General features: G+C 39.1%; 1 long non-coding RNA gene across 1 annotated transcript in view; it reads left to right on the top strand.

Moving 5' to 3' along the window:
* Positions 1–16,449, top strand: part of LOC121924193 — a 169,122-nt gene that overhangs the window by 4,448 nt on the left and 148,225 nt on the right. Inside the window, exon 2 of the long non-coding RNA XR_006102542.1 lies at positions 1,935–2,092. This is a non-coding gene — a long non-coding RNA (uncharacterized LOC121924193). The remainder of the gene's footprint in view (positions 1–1,934; positions 2,093–16,449) is intronic.

Raw genomic sequence — 16,449 nt, 5'->3', positions numbered from 1 at the left:
TATTATTATTATTATTATTATTATTATTATTATTATTATTATTATTATTATTGACAGGAGACTGAAAGGCATAGTTCATGCTTCTGAAAACACCCCAGTATAACTCCTGGGAGGGATATGAGAGCTTTAGAGAATTTGAAGAGAATCTGTATATGTGTCTTGTAATTGTATAGTTGATTTGAAGTATATTTGAAGAAATTTTATTTTAAAAAAAACAGAAAGGAGCTCAGTTTTTCTTGTGGTGAGAGAGGTACCCATAATTAGTAAAGTAGGAAACCCTCATTCTTTCTCTGAGAATAAGGAACAAAAGGAACATCCCATTTCCTTGTTAATTTTTTCGAACAAGGAGTGGTGTTTGGTGGCCACCACTGCCAAAAATAACTTGTTGCACCTAATTACATTACTTGTAATTCCTTCTGGTTTTGTTTGTTCATTTTCAAAATGAACCACACAAAATTCTTACACATTAGCACTGCACACAGATTCAACAGATATAGCTGTGCCTATTTTTGTATTGTTTTGCAATTTTACTGTACACTGCTATGATCATTGCGGAATAGCGGTCTATAAATAAAAATTATTATTATTATTATTATTATTATTATTATTATTATTATTATTATGAAGGGGGTCAGTTTGTATTTGCCTGTCATGCAGCTGTTAAAGATGTAGAGACTGTCAGAAATTAGAGGCGACAACAAACATGGCAGAATCCAAAAAAAGCAAAAGTCCTTAAAGTTTTCTGCATGAAAGGGTGAAGCTGCCAGTTTTGCTTTTACCCGAATTAACTTTTTGTAAAAACAACAACAAAAACCAACCTCAAGTTCTTTTCATTAGATTTTTGAAGAAATTTGTATGCTTTTGAAAGTTTTTGAAGAAAAATAAATCAAATGAAATTTCACCCATAGTACTAATAATTAATAATAATAATTTGTTTTATTTATATACCGCTATTCCAAAGATCATAGCGGTGAACAGCAAGTAAGCTAATTAGCAAGTAAGCTAATTTGCCCCCAATAGTCTGGGTACTCATTTTAGCGACCTCGGAAGGATGCAAGCCTGAGTCGAGCTTGGGCCCTTTTGCTGGTCTTGAACTCGCAACCTTGTGGTTTTGAGTGAATGGCTGCAGTACAGGCATTTAACCACTGCGCCACCAGGGCTCCTCTTACTTCCCTACAGCAAGGGAAGTGAAGAAAAACCCTTCAGCAAATCAGTCAGTACTTTTGGTCTTGATGTCTTGCTGTTCCTTCTAACCAGTTTTGACTAACATCCAAAACACACTACAGAAATAATCTAGTTTGAAATTATGCTAATTGTGCTGGCTCAGTGCTAGGGAATCCTGGGAACTGTAATTTTGTAAGACATTTAGCTTTCTCTGTCAGAGTTCTGGTGCCACAATAAACTACAGTTCCATGATTCCCTAGTACTGAGCCAGGGCAATTAAAATGGTCTCAAACTGGATTATTTCTGCAGTGTGTTTTGGACCTTAGTCAAAATTTAGTCATTTCTCCATGCCCTTTGCTTCTAGAAAGAAACATATAGTGATAAAAGTAGATACATATTACACAACACATTTTATGTTACATAAATACATACAAGATGTAAGCTTTATTATTGCTTTATATATGCAGTCTCTTAATTCCACCCCAATGCCCCCCAGGTGTTTCAACACATAGTGACCTTTAAAAAAGAAATGCAATTTTCAGGCATTTTCTTCCCAAACCCACAGAATTCCCCTCAGTGAATAAAAATGTGCAGAAACACCCACACTACTCCAGAATTGCACCTGGAATACCACTTTTTTTTTATCAGAGTTCTTCTCAAAATGGCAACAGAAAGTGATGTGACATCATTTGCCAGGGAAAGGGGGGTTGGAGGTGTACAAAAAGACAGACACGTATTTGGTAATAAAAGGCCACAACTTTATTTTGCAGATGAAACCTCACATGAGGGTTGGCCAGAAAGCATGAGGCCTGGATCTGACATCCACCAACCCGCCGCCATGGCGGGCCCCCGCACCTCCCCACGCCCGGTGCAGCGAGGGCCCACCAGCACCACCACCACCACCACCCCCAGCAACAGGACCAGCCTGGTAAGTTGGGTGGTCCCATTTCTGGCTGTCCCTTTGAGAGGGGCTGTGAGGCAAAATAGAGATATTTTGGTGTGCCAGTGCTGTGCCCCATAGGGGAGCATTTATGGAGGAGAAATTGAACCTTGCACCCCTCACAGTCTTTCACCCCTGCTTTATAGAAAAATGAAGCTTCTGAAAGTTTTGACTAGGTGGGCCACCACGTTCTTCCAAACTGGAACAATGATAAGCTACATTATGACTGGTCAATGTGTTCTGCCATCTTTTCTTGTTCTCAGTAGTTCTGGAAAGATGCTATGTCACAAGATGGCATTGTTCAATTCAAAATGTTTTGGAAGAATATGGCAGTGACCTAGAAATTTATTGCACTGTTGTTGGGAGATATCTAGACACTTAACAACAGAAGTTCCATGATACTTGCAATAGTAAAGCAAGACAGGATGAAAAGATGCTACTAGCACCAATTTTACCAGTCAGCCTCTCACCACCCCTTAAAACCTCCCTATTCCCACCTGCAAACTGCATCTCTTTTGTTACAGACACAAATCATAGCTTTTGCTGGAAAAGTTTCTATGGGCCCATACAGACAGGCCAAAATAAAGCTGCTTTGGGTCACTTTGGAGGTATGCTGCTTAAATGACACACACATCTTAAAGAGGCCAGAAACTGCACCAAAGCTGTGCTCCAGTCCTTCTGGCCTCTTAGGATGCATGCATCATTTATACAGCAAACCTCCCAAGTGACCCAAAGCAGCTTTATTTTGGACTGTCTGTACGGGCTCTATGATAATTATTTAATGTAAGATATCTAAGATTGTTGTTGTTGCTGTGTGCCTTCAAATCATTTCCACTAATGACAACTCTAAGGCAAACCTATCACAGGTTTTTTTTTGTTTGTTTGTTTGTTTTTGGCAAGATTTGTTCAGAGGAAGTCTGCCTTTGGTTTCTCTGAGGCTGAGAGAGTGTGATTGGTTAAGATCACTCAGGGTTTCCATTGATGAATGAGGATTCAAACATGGCTTCCAGAATCCTAATCCAACATCCAAAAAACTACATCAGACTGGTTCTCTATCTAAGATTTTTGTTGTTATGTGCCTTCAAGTCATTTCAGACTTATGATGACCCTAAGGCCATGATCCTATCATGGAGTTTTCTTGGCAAAGTTTTTTTCAAAAGGGGTTTGCATTTGCCATCCCCTGAGGCTGAGAGCATGTGACTTGCCCAAGGTCCCCTCGTGGGTTTCATGGCAGAGCTTGGACTCGAAGCCTGGTCTACAGAGTTGGAGTGCAACACTCAAACCATTACACCACTCTGGTCCTTATGAATTTATCCAATAGAGATTTTAATACGTGCATTTCTCAGAGACAATATTCCTTTTCCCCTTTAGTGTGCACTTGAGATTTAAAAACTGTTAGTTGACTGTAATTAATATTTACTATCTGTCAAAGAACAAGTCGGTTGTGTAAAGAAATAAACATGAAATCAAAGATACGTAACTGTATTTTGTGCTCCCTCAGAGTGGTTATATAATTTAAAAAATCTAATAATACCACTGTGTCAATAGCCTACATAACTAATTAAATATATTGTACAATAATGCCAGCATTGCAATAACTTATGTAACTAAAGTCATACAATGTACACTAAGAGATGTTTTTCTGCTCAACTGGAAAATTTCAGTTGTCAATGAATACAGCCACCAGATGTCAGTGCAGGATAAATTAATAATGCACTTTAGGGAAGTAAAATCTTTAAGTTCTCAATAGTAGGAGTGGATAATAATGGTTTCTCTTCATTGCTCACAATTTTCTTCTGCTGCCTCTGATTAGTGATGAGAACAGGCCAAGTGTAAAAGACAACTTTTAATAGTTGTGTGGAGAGGGAATTTCACCAGTGTAGCCTGCATAACTCTGTACACTAAAGTGTGGATTGTCCAAGCCATTGTATTCCCCATCACCATTTATGGACATGAGAGCTGGACAATGAAGACAGCCGACAGAAAGAAAATAAATTCATTTGAGATGTGGTGCTGGAGAAAACTGCTGAGGATACAGCGGTCAGCCAAGAAGCCAAACAAATCGATCCCTAAACAGATCAAGCTCAAGCTTTCCCTGGAAGCCAGGATGAGTAAATTGAGGTTTTCATACTTTGCCACATCATGAGAAGACATGGCTCATTGGAAAAGACAATAATGCTAGGAAATGTAGATGACAGTAGAAAGAGAAGGAGACCACATGCCAGATGGATACACTCAATCAGAGAAACCACGGGCCTGACGCTGCAGGAACTGAAAAATTCTTCCATCCATTCATTCAGAGTTTTTACACTCTGCTCTTCTGCCAGATTGGCTTATAAATTGTTAATTATACAGTTCCTGCCCTCAGGCTTAGTAAGAGACATGCAATGAAAGGCCACGGAGAATGAATGACAGGAGGGCCCTTCTTTGGTCTCTGGGCTTAGTGGAACCTTGCCTGCCCCTTCTCTCCCTCTAAGGTCAGGGCAGTGGCAGTAGAGGACTGTGAGTCTTGGAGAGGTCTCATTCATGAGTTCTCCAGGAGTTGAGGTCAACTCAAAGGCAGTTAACAACAACAACGAAGCTGCATGGCTGATTTTAAATTCTCCCGAGAACTGTAGGGAGCTTTGCAGGCAGGAAAGTCATTGCATGGATCTGAGCAGGGATGGAAAAAAATATTCATTACTTGGCCAAGAAAAGGGCTTCCTGATGCTTGGGAAACTCTACTGGTAAAAATACAGGCAACGACAAGACTACTGTGAGATTGTTTGAACTTTGGGTGAGTATTCATTGGTGTACAAATGAACTAGCATTTTTCTGCATGGAAATGTGTTTTCTGCACAGTATGGTGCTTCTGCACAGAAGAGAAAAAACCCCTGTTCATTTCCTTACCGAAAGCATGTTTTCTACACAGAACATGTGTTTCTGCATAGAAAAAATGTATTTCTCTAAGACATATATTTCCCAAAGTATTTTCCAAAGTGTCTGGGAACTGGGAAAGTGACCCACTCAGTTCCCATCTTAGGGTTTTCATGGTAAACTTAATTTAAAGGAGGTTTGCCATTGCCTTCTCCTGAGGCCAATAGAGAGACTTTCCAAAGGTTACCTGATGGATTTCTATGGCTGAGCAGGGATTTGAAAACTGGTCTCACACAGTCCTAGACTAGCACTCAAACCACTATACCACACTGACTATGTTGCACTTGCTTCAGAGTAGACACACGTATAATTATGTGGTGTTTTATGTACTTGATAGGAAAAAGATCCAGATTGGTAAAAGCTATATTTGTATCCAGGCACCTTGCTTTGGACTTGCCTTCTCTATCCTCAAGTCCCACTGGGTGTTAGAATACAGTTCCTGTGATGCTCCTCCAATTAGGATTCAGGGTCCCAAGTAGAAAAGATTTCATATCCTTGCCATAACTGAAACCATGGTGTAAATGCTGGCATCATGACACTGCAAATGATAGTTCCTTTGGCTGTACTACAACTAGGTAAAGATCAGCAGCAGATCTGGAAAATAAGGCTCAATAATCATTCTGTGTCAGTATTCTGACATAGTCATTATTATGTAACATTTCAGAAAATATGCACAAATCGTTAAGTGTGGAATTTTGCAGTGGCCAGGTTGTTCTCTGTGCATTATAAAAATGGTACATTGATAGCTTTGAAATAACGGTATTACAGATGTATTGTAAACATTTAATGATTAATAAAGGTTGTAGATTCCAGATGGATAAAGGGAAAAAGAATGAAGAAATTAAAGGAAAATCCGACAAGTAATTTGAATTAGCCACAATTGAGAAATATGGGTTAAGGAAGTATTTGAAATTACAACATGGAGAAAAACTTAAAGGACTAGATGTATTATAAAGCACTATGATTCATGTACAGAATAGGATGAGGTATTTCCTTTTCTGTGTTTGCGGTATGCTTTTCTTTTATGTATATAAAAACGAGAATAAAAATATTTTTTTAAAAAATAAAAATGTTCATGGAAAAGCTGAAGCACTCACATTATACAGTGCACCAAAACACATTTTGAGCTATGAAGTCCAGCTAGACTAGGTGAAACAACCATGGTTGCAGTTTATCTTCCTATCTGGGAGCATAGTTACATTCTAGGATAACAATACCACTAATTTTCTTTTAAAACAACAACAACAACAAACAAGCTTATTTTAAAATGTATTTTTTAAAAATATACACACATAAGCAATTACCCCTTTTTATTTGAATTTACATGTGGTGTCAAATACTCATAGTCGTTCATTAGGAACTTCTAAACAGACAGTCTTTTCTCTATTTATTGCAAAATAAATATGAATTTTATTCAAATTTACCCCCTCTTTCTTCTTCTTCTTCTTCTTCTTCTTCTTTTGACAAAAGCTGCTATCTCAGGCACATGTGATTGGGTGAAAAGACCACATATGGAAGAATTGCCTGTAATCCCATCTCCCGTTTGGCTCTCTGTGTGCAGGCAGTTTGATGCATCATGCAGAGCTACTTGTCATGTTCTAGTAGGTTCAGGTTGTCATACCTAGCTTAGGGACACCTCCATTTTTAATTTATGTTCCAAACCATTGCTCTAGACAGCATTGGGCTACTGGGTCAAGCTAACATGTTTTCTCCTGGCATCAAACAGCTTCAAGCCAGGGCTTTATGAAATAGTTAAATGGCATCAAGATCCAGCGCTGCTCTTACCAGATGCACCAGCAATTAAGTCTATCAAGACCCATGAATAAGAAGGAAGCTGTTTGGCTAGGGGTCCCTCAAACCTGGAATCAGCCTTGGCACCATTTCAGAAAACAGTGGGTTACACATGTTTCATGTTGCTATGTGTGGTTTATGAACTAAGCAGGGTAGGCACCTCTCCCCTTTTTCATATTTTACGGTAATGCCCTTACTCTGTACCACTCCATTAGCTATTCTCCAGGCAGGCACTATGTTTCCTCAACTAATCCAGCCGTGGGCCCCTCCAGGTAAGGCCTTTGCACATAATGAGAAGAACTATGTTTTATTTGGTTCTTTTTTTTTTTTAATTCCTCTCACCGTGAAGTTATTTAGGCATGAGATATCAAACCTTTTCCTTCCAAGGTGCATGATTAGCTTGACACAACCAATTCTATCTCACTTAAATCACTTCTTTTCCAGATGGCAAGTGATTGGCAATTTTTGGGAAGAGGCGCAAAACTATTACAGTTTGTTAGTCTGAAATGTATGGTATTTTTTTGTTTTTAATCTCCTTTCATTCTATTTCTCATGGACTGATTTAAACCTTTCGAGAAAACAAGGCATTATGCGCAAGAATATTCATTACTCATGTTCATGCACATTTATTCAAAGGAGAAATGTGACATTGTTAAGGATGCAGTCTTACCATCATATTTAATAATTTTACTTTTCCATTTTTTTCTTTAGATACTTTGAATAAATATAATGTCATGCAATCCATAAGACATATGGGCCTTCTTAAAGCCATAATTGGCACAATTTCATACTCAGATTTTATTATCATCAGACACTTGCTCTTGGTCATCCCAGTAAATTAGGTGATAAAGTTCACTACGCCATTGAAGAGCTATTTATTTCTGCCATAGATTCATCAGTCTAAAAGCAAAAAACAGACATTATTTATGGGGAATTATTCAGCTTCAGTCACCTATGAGAAACTGAACTCTACCAAATTATATCTGCGTTTAAGTAGTCTCCCTCCCCTTTAGAGCAATCTCCTTCCTTTTCTTCCCCTCTTTCCAAAGAGTTCTTTCAGATGAAGTGAAAAACCTTTTATGATTCTCTTAACTCTACCAAGTTGCCCATTATGTATCACCCTCTGCTTTTGATTGAAAATCCTTTCTGCATGCAAACAGTCCACCCAGCAATTTTTTTATTCATTCAGTCAGTCACTCCCCACACTTATTAAAAGCATCATCTGGTTGCAATTCTTGAATAAATTTCTCTCGGTATATCACAAACCATGTGGCATATTTGTTTTTGCATTAGAGTAAAGGAAAATAGTGATATGCCCAAATTTTCTTGTTTGAAAAATATAGGTATTGCTGTTTGCTTCTGGGCTAAGTAGAGGGTTTTTTTTTTTTCCTTGATAGAGATTAGGTTAAGTGGACAGATTCCCCCCCTCCCCCATACGTACTTTGTAGTCAAGTGGTCTTGTTAGCTTAATTTGGTCACATTTAGAATATAAAGTGTGTACTGAAAACCAGTAGCATTTTTAGGGGTAGCAAGGGGTGCAGAGTGCACCAGGTGACACTCTAAGGGTGTGTGTGACTTCACTGTCTTTCAAATATTCAAGGAATGTGGGGAGGTATAGCTCAGTGGGTGATAAAAGCACTCTCCTTCTATACAGTGACTTCAGTGAGCAAGGACAGTATCTCTCTCTCTCTGCTCTACCCCCGCCCTCACTGGAAGGCAAGGGGGAAGGGGAGGGAGCTGAATCTGGAAGAAAGGTGATATAATAGGTGTGCTTGTAGGAAAACCTGGGTTACCTGAAGAAGAAGAGCCCTTGCATGGCTAGGACAAGCAGGCATGCAGGGAAAGATCTTTGCAGTAGAAAGGGCAGATGAGTGACAGAGAGGGATGGCAAATACCCCAAGGATCAATCCTCTGTTGGATGCAAGTTGTGGGGAGGCTTCGGTGGAGGACAAGGATGCAAAGCAAAACAAAAAAATAGTTGCAAACCAGACCGAGGGATAAGGAGACCATAGAGGTCTCTCAAGCCCTTTCTGAAGGCAAACTCCAGTCCCTCAAGAGTAGCTGCTGAATCCCTACCCTACATCTTTTTGACCACTTTTTTTTTCTTCCCCAAAATGCAAACTGAGAGAGTGAGAGCGAATGGAGGGAGGGCTCTGGCAATAAACAGATAGGGATTTGTCTCCCCTTCCTTCCATTGGGGGCTGAAGGAGAGAGACTTGTTTTATTTTGTTTGCTTCCCTCCTCTAACCCCTCCACCCTGATTTGGACCTTTCAAGGGAAGTTTGTGAGAAGCAATACAAGGATTTAAGCCTAATTTTTCCTCCAGCCTACCATGTATCAGCCTCTCCGCACAAAGGTTTGAAGATTATTTATAAGGGGAGGTGAGAGATGTGGTGCCAGCAGAAAGCTAGCAAGTCTGTGAGTGGAAGAGATGGGAGAGATGGAGGACGTTATCACACGGGGGAAATTGTAAGTTCAGTGCAGTGTGATCCCGGATGCAATCATGCAGATTCACGTTATTGTGCAAGAGGTTATCATATGTAATCAAAGTCAATCTGATTCTGCCCTCACTGCACATGTGCAGGGATGCGGTTGAATTCTAGACCATGAAGGGTACATACTCATATGATAATTTCTTTTGCATTCACACTACTTTGGCTTTGGAATGGGAGCCAGGTTCTTCTGTGGTGTGATAACCATCCACATACTTGTGTTCATTTCCAAATTGGCTCTACTTTCTTTTCTTTCAAAATTAAGAGACATTGCTCCAGTGTGATAATGTCCAGAGGGAAGGAGGTTTGCTTTCATCAGAGTTGATTCTGCAATTCCTGTTACATATCCTGGGCTCCTGATTTCAATCTTGAAGCATGGGTAACAGAAATACATGTTTAGAAATCTTAACTTTGAATTCAGGTTTCTAAAAAATTTACTATTTTACATTTTTCTTTAAAAATATCACATCATACCAAATTTTCACTTCAACAACATAAAACATGAAACTAAGTGTAAGTAGTTTTTTGTGGGTTTTTTGGGCTATGTGGCCATGCTCTAGAAGAGTTTATTCCTCACGTTTCACCAGCATCTGTGGCTGACATCTTCAGAGAATGCTTGCCTAGAAAGGAGTTGTGTGTGTGTGTGTGTGTGTGTGTGTGTATATATATATATATATATATATATATATATATATATATATATACTGTGTGACCCTGAGTGATTTGCATGTGTATTGTTCTGTTGCTAATGGCAGGCCTCAGGGTGGGAGGGTCTGCAAAAGAGGATTAGTGTCTGGTTGATTAGTGTTCATTGCCAGGGGTATAAAATACTGTTTGAAAACACTGAAATTCTGGACCATGCCAGCAACTACCATGTCGGGATGCACAGAGAAGCCATTGAAATCCACAAACACCTGGACAATTTCAACAGGAAAGAGGAAACCCTTAAAGTAAACAAGGTTTGGCTACCAATCCTGAAAAATAGCAAGAGGAAGACTCAACAGATGCAAATGAGAAATCTCCCAGGGTCAGGGGTTTCCCAGCAGACAATGAGCACTTAGGACCACATGAAAGGTGCCCATTTCCCCTGTTCTTCAGCCTTTCATGACAGCTCTCATTCCCAACACTTTATAAGTAATCAGATACTTATGGAGGGGAAAAGCAAGCAAGCATAAAACAAGGGTTCTTAAAGTCAGGTGACAAAGTTAATTCTACAAATTCTACAGATTTTTGTCAATATTAAAATACAGCTTGGGATATATCCTGTACTGCAAAGGTTGGGTATCTTTTTTAAAAATTTGGAATGTATTTTATTTAATAGGCTTTGGTTGCCTTCACTAACATTCACCTGTCCATTATGTGATCCCCGAATGGCTGGAATTAACAGTAGGAGCACTCCAAGAAGCACTGGCCTCACTTTGAAATCAGTATTTGCCCTCTTGCCCATAGTATTTGACATCATGCACATAGCCAGATCTGATTGACTGTGTAGCACTGTGATACAGGTTGCTTTTGCCTTATCCAAAATGCTTGGGACCAGAAGTGTTTGGGATTTTGGAATACCTGTATTTGTGTATACATATATCGTAAAATATAGCATAGTGGAGACAAGAACCAAGTCTGAACACAAAATTCATTTATGTTTCATATATACTTTATACACATAGCCTGAAAGTAATTTTATACAATATTTTTAAAATATTTTTGTGCATGACAGAAAGTTTCTGTACACTGAAACATCAGAAAGCAAAGGTATCACTGTCTCAGCCACCCATGAAATAAGTCTTGGTTTTTGGAATATTTCAAAATTAAGAATTCCAAACAAGGGAGACTCAACCTGTAGCATAATATTCATTATCCATAAAACAGAGATACCTTTATTGGAGCCATCAAAATGCACAAAATACATGTTTGCTTTCAGAAATCACAGATTGTCTGGGATGCAGAATTTACCAATGGAGTTCCCCCAGATGTAGCCATGTAGTCTGTGTGGCTTTGCAGATGCAATCCAACACATGTAGAATACACTATGTCCTACACCAGTTTGAGAAGGCTACTCTAAGACATGAGAAGAAGCCATAACTTGGAAATAATGTGATGGAAAGCGCATGAACAGCAATAGATAGAGGTGAATGATGGGGCTGTGTGTGAGAGAGAATATTTTGAAATATGAAGTTTCAGGACATATACACCCAAACAAAGCACTGCTCTGTTTCTTTTCTCCCTTCCAGCTAAATTGAAATGAAAAATAATTCAGTGCAATCTAATTTTAATTCCTGTATTAACACAGAATTTGAGGGAGTTCACTTTTAACACAAAAACACAAAATAATTGATGTTTTTGAAGATGTATTCTACATAATGAATGTAAAACCCCAGTCAACAGTCTGCATTTAATTACAACTTCCAACAGCTAGGAGGCAATTAACACCCAACCCTTTCTTCCAAACTTTAAGAAAATGTCTTATTTCATTTCACTCTCCTTTCTTATACTCATTAATTAGAAATGTAACTGTAGGATGAATGCTGGCAAGCAAATTAACACCCTGTCATCCAACATTCACAGAATATCACTTTTTGAACTGCCATGACAATAGACAGACATCAAAGCATATGAAGAATAACCAATTATGAGAGAATAAAACGTTAGAGGCTGTTTAGTTTAGGGTGTGGCAAGGGGACTATAGAGAAACAGAATGATTTTTTTCCTTATAAATTCTTTATTATAATCTGCAAGAAATTGCAATAGAACAGACAGAGGTGAGACACAGGCAAAATACCACTAAGGAGAGATACATGAGGGTCTCCAACAAACAACCATATAAGCATAAGTCATCATCATCATCATCATTAGACTTCTGTAGAAGTCCCCTTCCAGAAATTCAAATGATGATCCAGTGGTTTTGGCTGACATGAGTGATTGTTAATATACTGCAAAAAAGGACACTATCTCTCCTCCTCCAAGAAGCACAATAGAAGTTAGCCATCCTGTCCGACAACTTTTCCATTAGTAAATTGTCCCAAAGCCTATGCCACCAGTTGTCCATTGTTAAGCTGCCCATCGTCCCGTTCTTGGCTATTTCAATTCTTTCAATTGCCAGGAGAAAACAAATAAATCATTTATATTTCAAGATTCTGTTCTCTCCCAGAAATACAGAGGGTAATAAAAGACCCCGGGAGGGAACTATCTCTTGAAGAGTAACTTAAGAAATAATAAATAGTACATTTGACCAGAACTGTCTAACTTTATCACAATGTAACCAGATAAAGACATATGTTCCTTTACAATTACAGCTTCTCCAACATTTTGCAGTTGATTGCTTAGAAAATCTAGCCTATTACACCGGGGTTAGGTACTATTTAAAGAGTAATTTTAAGCATTTTTTAAAGGAAGAGCATGTAGGTATCCCCTCCTTTCTCTCTTATTAGGACTCTGGGTCATTTAATGAAGTTATTGATTTTCAACAACAACTTAATTTTTGACAAAAACTGGCCAAATCCTTCACCCAGCCTAGTCTTTTCCAGGTTCTGATCTGTTGACAGTAAGTTCATATTTGCAAAGGACTATATTGCATGTACATTTATGAAAAACAGTGCCAGAGGGTATAGCACTGGCTTTTAAAGAATTGGATAAATTGATTTTTAACCACAATTATTAAATTATTATTATTATTATTATTATTATTATTATTATTATTATTATATTTATCTATATCCTGCTTTCCTCCTAATACAGAGACTCAAGGCGGCTTACAAATCTAAAACAGTCCAAGTGCAATATTCAAGTTTTAAAAAATTAAAAAATTCAAATGATTAAAAACATTACATTATTAAAATGTAAAGTTTAAAACTTTTAAAAACAAAATCAAAACAGCATCTCTGTCATGTGAAAGCCTGGTGGCATAGAACCATCATTACCTGCCGCCAGAAGGACAGCAGGGATGGAGCCAGCCTGGCCTCCCTAGGGAGGGAGTCCGAGAGCTTGAGAGCAGCCACTGAAAAGACCCTTTCTCTTGTTCCCACGAAACACACCTGAGAGGGACTCATTCAAAGAGATATGGTCCATCAAATAGCCTGGACCCAAGCCATGTAAGGCTTTATAGGTCAAAATCAGAACTTTGAATTGTGCCCAAAAATGGACAGGCAACCTATGGAGCTGTTGCAACAACGTAGAGTGCATTACAGTATGCTTCCTGTAACCAGCTCCAGTTAACAGCCTGGCTGCAGTTCTTCTGACCAGTTGAAGTTTTTGAGCAGTTTTCAAAGGCAGCCTCATGTAGAGTTCATTACAGTAATCCAAATGGGATGTAACCAAGGCATGTGCCACCGTGGCCAGGTCTGACTTCTACAGGAAGAGGCACAGTTGGCACACACGTTTTAGTTGTGCAAAGGCACTCCTGATCACCGCCAGGAGCATGGGCTTTCAGGCTCAGTGCTGAATGCAGAAGTACCCTCAAACTACAAACCTGAGTTTTCATGGTCAAAGTCAGGATGTGGAAACTGCAAAACTTAAAAAAAAGTGGACACATCCCTCCAATATAAATGTGTGATACGCATTGAGTTGTGTACAATATACAGTATTTATATATTTATGTTAGCATGCATATATAATGTACCGTCCTGAATTCATACATTTGTTTCCTGTTGTTGTGGTGGTGGTGGTGGTGGTAGTGTGCCTTCAAGTTGTTTCTGACTCATGGCAAACCTAAGGAAAAACCTATTACAGAGTTTTCTTGGCAAGGTCATCCAGTGGGTTTCCATGGTGAAGTGAAAATTCAAACCCTAGCATCCAGAGTCATAGTACAATGCTCAAACCACTACATCACATTGTCTCTCCTTGTTTCCTGTTAATGTGGATTCACATTAGTGCTTGAAGATCATCCTGAAATTACAGGGCAGGAATATGCAGCACACACCAGGACACCCATGCCAAGACCAAAGGAAGGGTAATCAAAAACAATAAAGTAGAAACCATGGGAGCCATAAATGTAAAAGTCAATAATGTGCCATAAATGGGCCATTGAAGTAGAAGCTAAAAGAGAGAATTATATATATACTTTAACATTTAAAAAAAATTGAAAAGAAAGCAAAAACAAACTCAGAAAACCAAGGGTTCTTAGTAATTTTTTCTTGATTTACATATGTTGGTATACTGCTTGATTGTAATGAAGTCTATATGACTGCAAATCATTGACAAATAAAAAGAAAGAATTCTGGACAAATGATAGGGCAGATAAAAGTAAACATTTGATAATTTGAGAGAGCAGCTGCTTTATCTGTTTATCCCTAGCAGAGTACAATGTGCTTGCCCCACCTGCAGACTTGCCATCCGTAGCTTTGAGCTTGCGCAGACGGCAAGCCCCAGATGTTACAATAGCTTCTGCAGAAGCACGTAGCTATTGAAACGAATGGGAGTTGAGGTCCCATGGTTTTTGCCATAAGTGGGGGGAGGGGTCAAGAATGGATCCCCTGTGTAGACAAAGGGCCTAACCCCCTTTACCTAGGCATATTTTGCAACATGCATAATTCTTGAAACAAGCTTCTTAAGTGGCTTGATCTAGTTTTGGCCAGAGGTACCAGAACAACCACAAATACCCTAAAGGCTCTAGATTTTGGAGCCTAAGCAGGGCTGGCCTTGTTTAGTACATAGATGGGAGACCACCGATGAATACCAGATGCTCTAGACCATACGCCCAAACAGACAGGCCAAAATAAAGCTGCTTTGGGTCACTTTGGAGGTATGCTGTTTAAATGACACATGCATCTTAAGAGGCCAGAAGGTGCACCAAAGCCACGCTGTTGTCTTTAGGACTAGAGCATCACTTTGATGTGGCTTCCAACCTCTTAGGATGGACGCATCATTTAAACAGCATACCTCCAAAGCTTTATTTTGGCCTGTCTGTTCAGGCCCTGTATTTCAGAGGAAGAAACTGGGAAAACCAAATCTGAGTATTTTTTGCTTGAGAAAATCCTATGAAATTCATGGAGTTACCACAAGTCAATAGGTGATTTGAAGACACATGTGCACACATACTAGAATGATGTAAAAAATACCCCCCCCCCCCCCACTCACAAGGGAGAAGTACTGTAAATCCTTTTTCCAGATAAGCCAGTTATTTATATCCCCAAATTCAGATCACAATTTTTTGCATGTTATGATGTGAATTATCAGTTTCTCATGAGCTGGTTCACTGATGTAACCAGAAATGGCCATATTTATACGCACACACCCTGTCGCCAAGACATTGTATATGCCTAAAATGGAGCCTCTTTGCTTGGCTAAGGACAGAGAAAATTTAACTGGAAAAGCCTTTCTGGCCAAGTCTTGCAGTCAGCACTGATTTATGAAAGAATGTGTCCCCATTACCTACCACCACCATGTGTCAAGAATATCGATTAAACTATTGGAACACAACTGAATCCCCCAACAAGCTTCCGTCCCTTCCAGTATGACATCCTGCAGTTGATAATGTTTCATGGAGATGAAATAACATTGATAGGAAATGTTACCTTTGGGGTGCTTAGCTACATATTTCTTTGTCTTTGTTGCTCAAAACACAATGATCTCTCTCAGGTAAATTTTAGTCAGCAAAAGGCTGAGAATACCCTGAGACAATGCAAGACTAAAATTCTTTAATAGGGACTCCAGATTCAATAGGTACTTTGTTCTGGTGGCTGTGGGAAGCTGGTTGCTGAAATCACCGCCTAGCCTAGGTCTTTCTCCCTTTAAGCTAAAATCATTCTTTTAGACCCCCACCCATCCAAGATTTTGGCCAGAGAATCTTATCTCACTGTTTTCCTAAAAATCATGAACTAGTAATCATAGAGGGCCTTGGTTAAATTGTCTTCCTTTGCTTAGCACAGTTCCATCAAGAAGTGCCAATGCTCCCTAGCCTCTCCCCAGGAAGGTCAACAGGTACAAAGACAGGTAAATTTTATTATCTCTAAAATCTGTTTTCAAGGAGCACTTTCCCACTTTCCCGATACATTGCAGCTCCCCCAAACTGACCTACCTCTCTCTCTCTCTCTCTCTCTCTCTGTGTGTGTGTGTGTGTGTTACTTTTCATCCTTTCTTTTCTCCCATCTTTCCTTCCTCATAGCAACACCTAAAGATTCATACTGCTTAACTCCAAGCCTTGGATGTTTG

The sequence above is a fragment of the Sceloporus undulatus genome, chromosome 2, assembly GCF_019175285.1.
Source record: "Sceloporus undulatus isolate JIND9_A2432 ecotype Alabama chromosome 2, SceUnd_v1.1, whole genome shotgun sequence".
NCBI lineage: Eukaryota > Metazoa > Chordata > Lepidosauria > Squamata > Phrynosomatidae > Sceloporus > Sceloporus undulatus.
The sequence above is the reverse complement of the archived record's forward strand: the minus strand, read 5'-3'. Positions and strand labels throughout refer to the sequence as shown.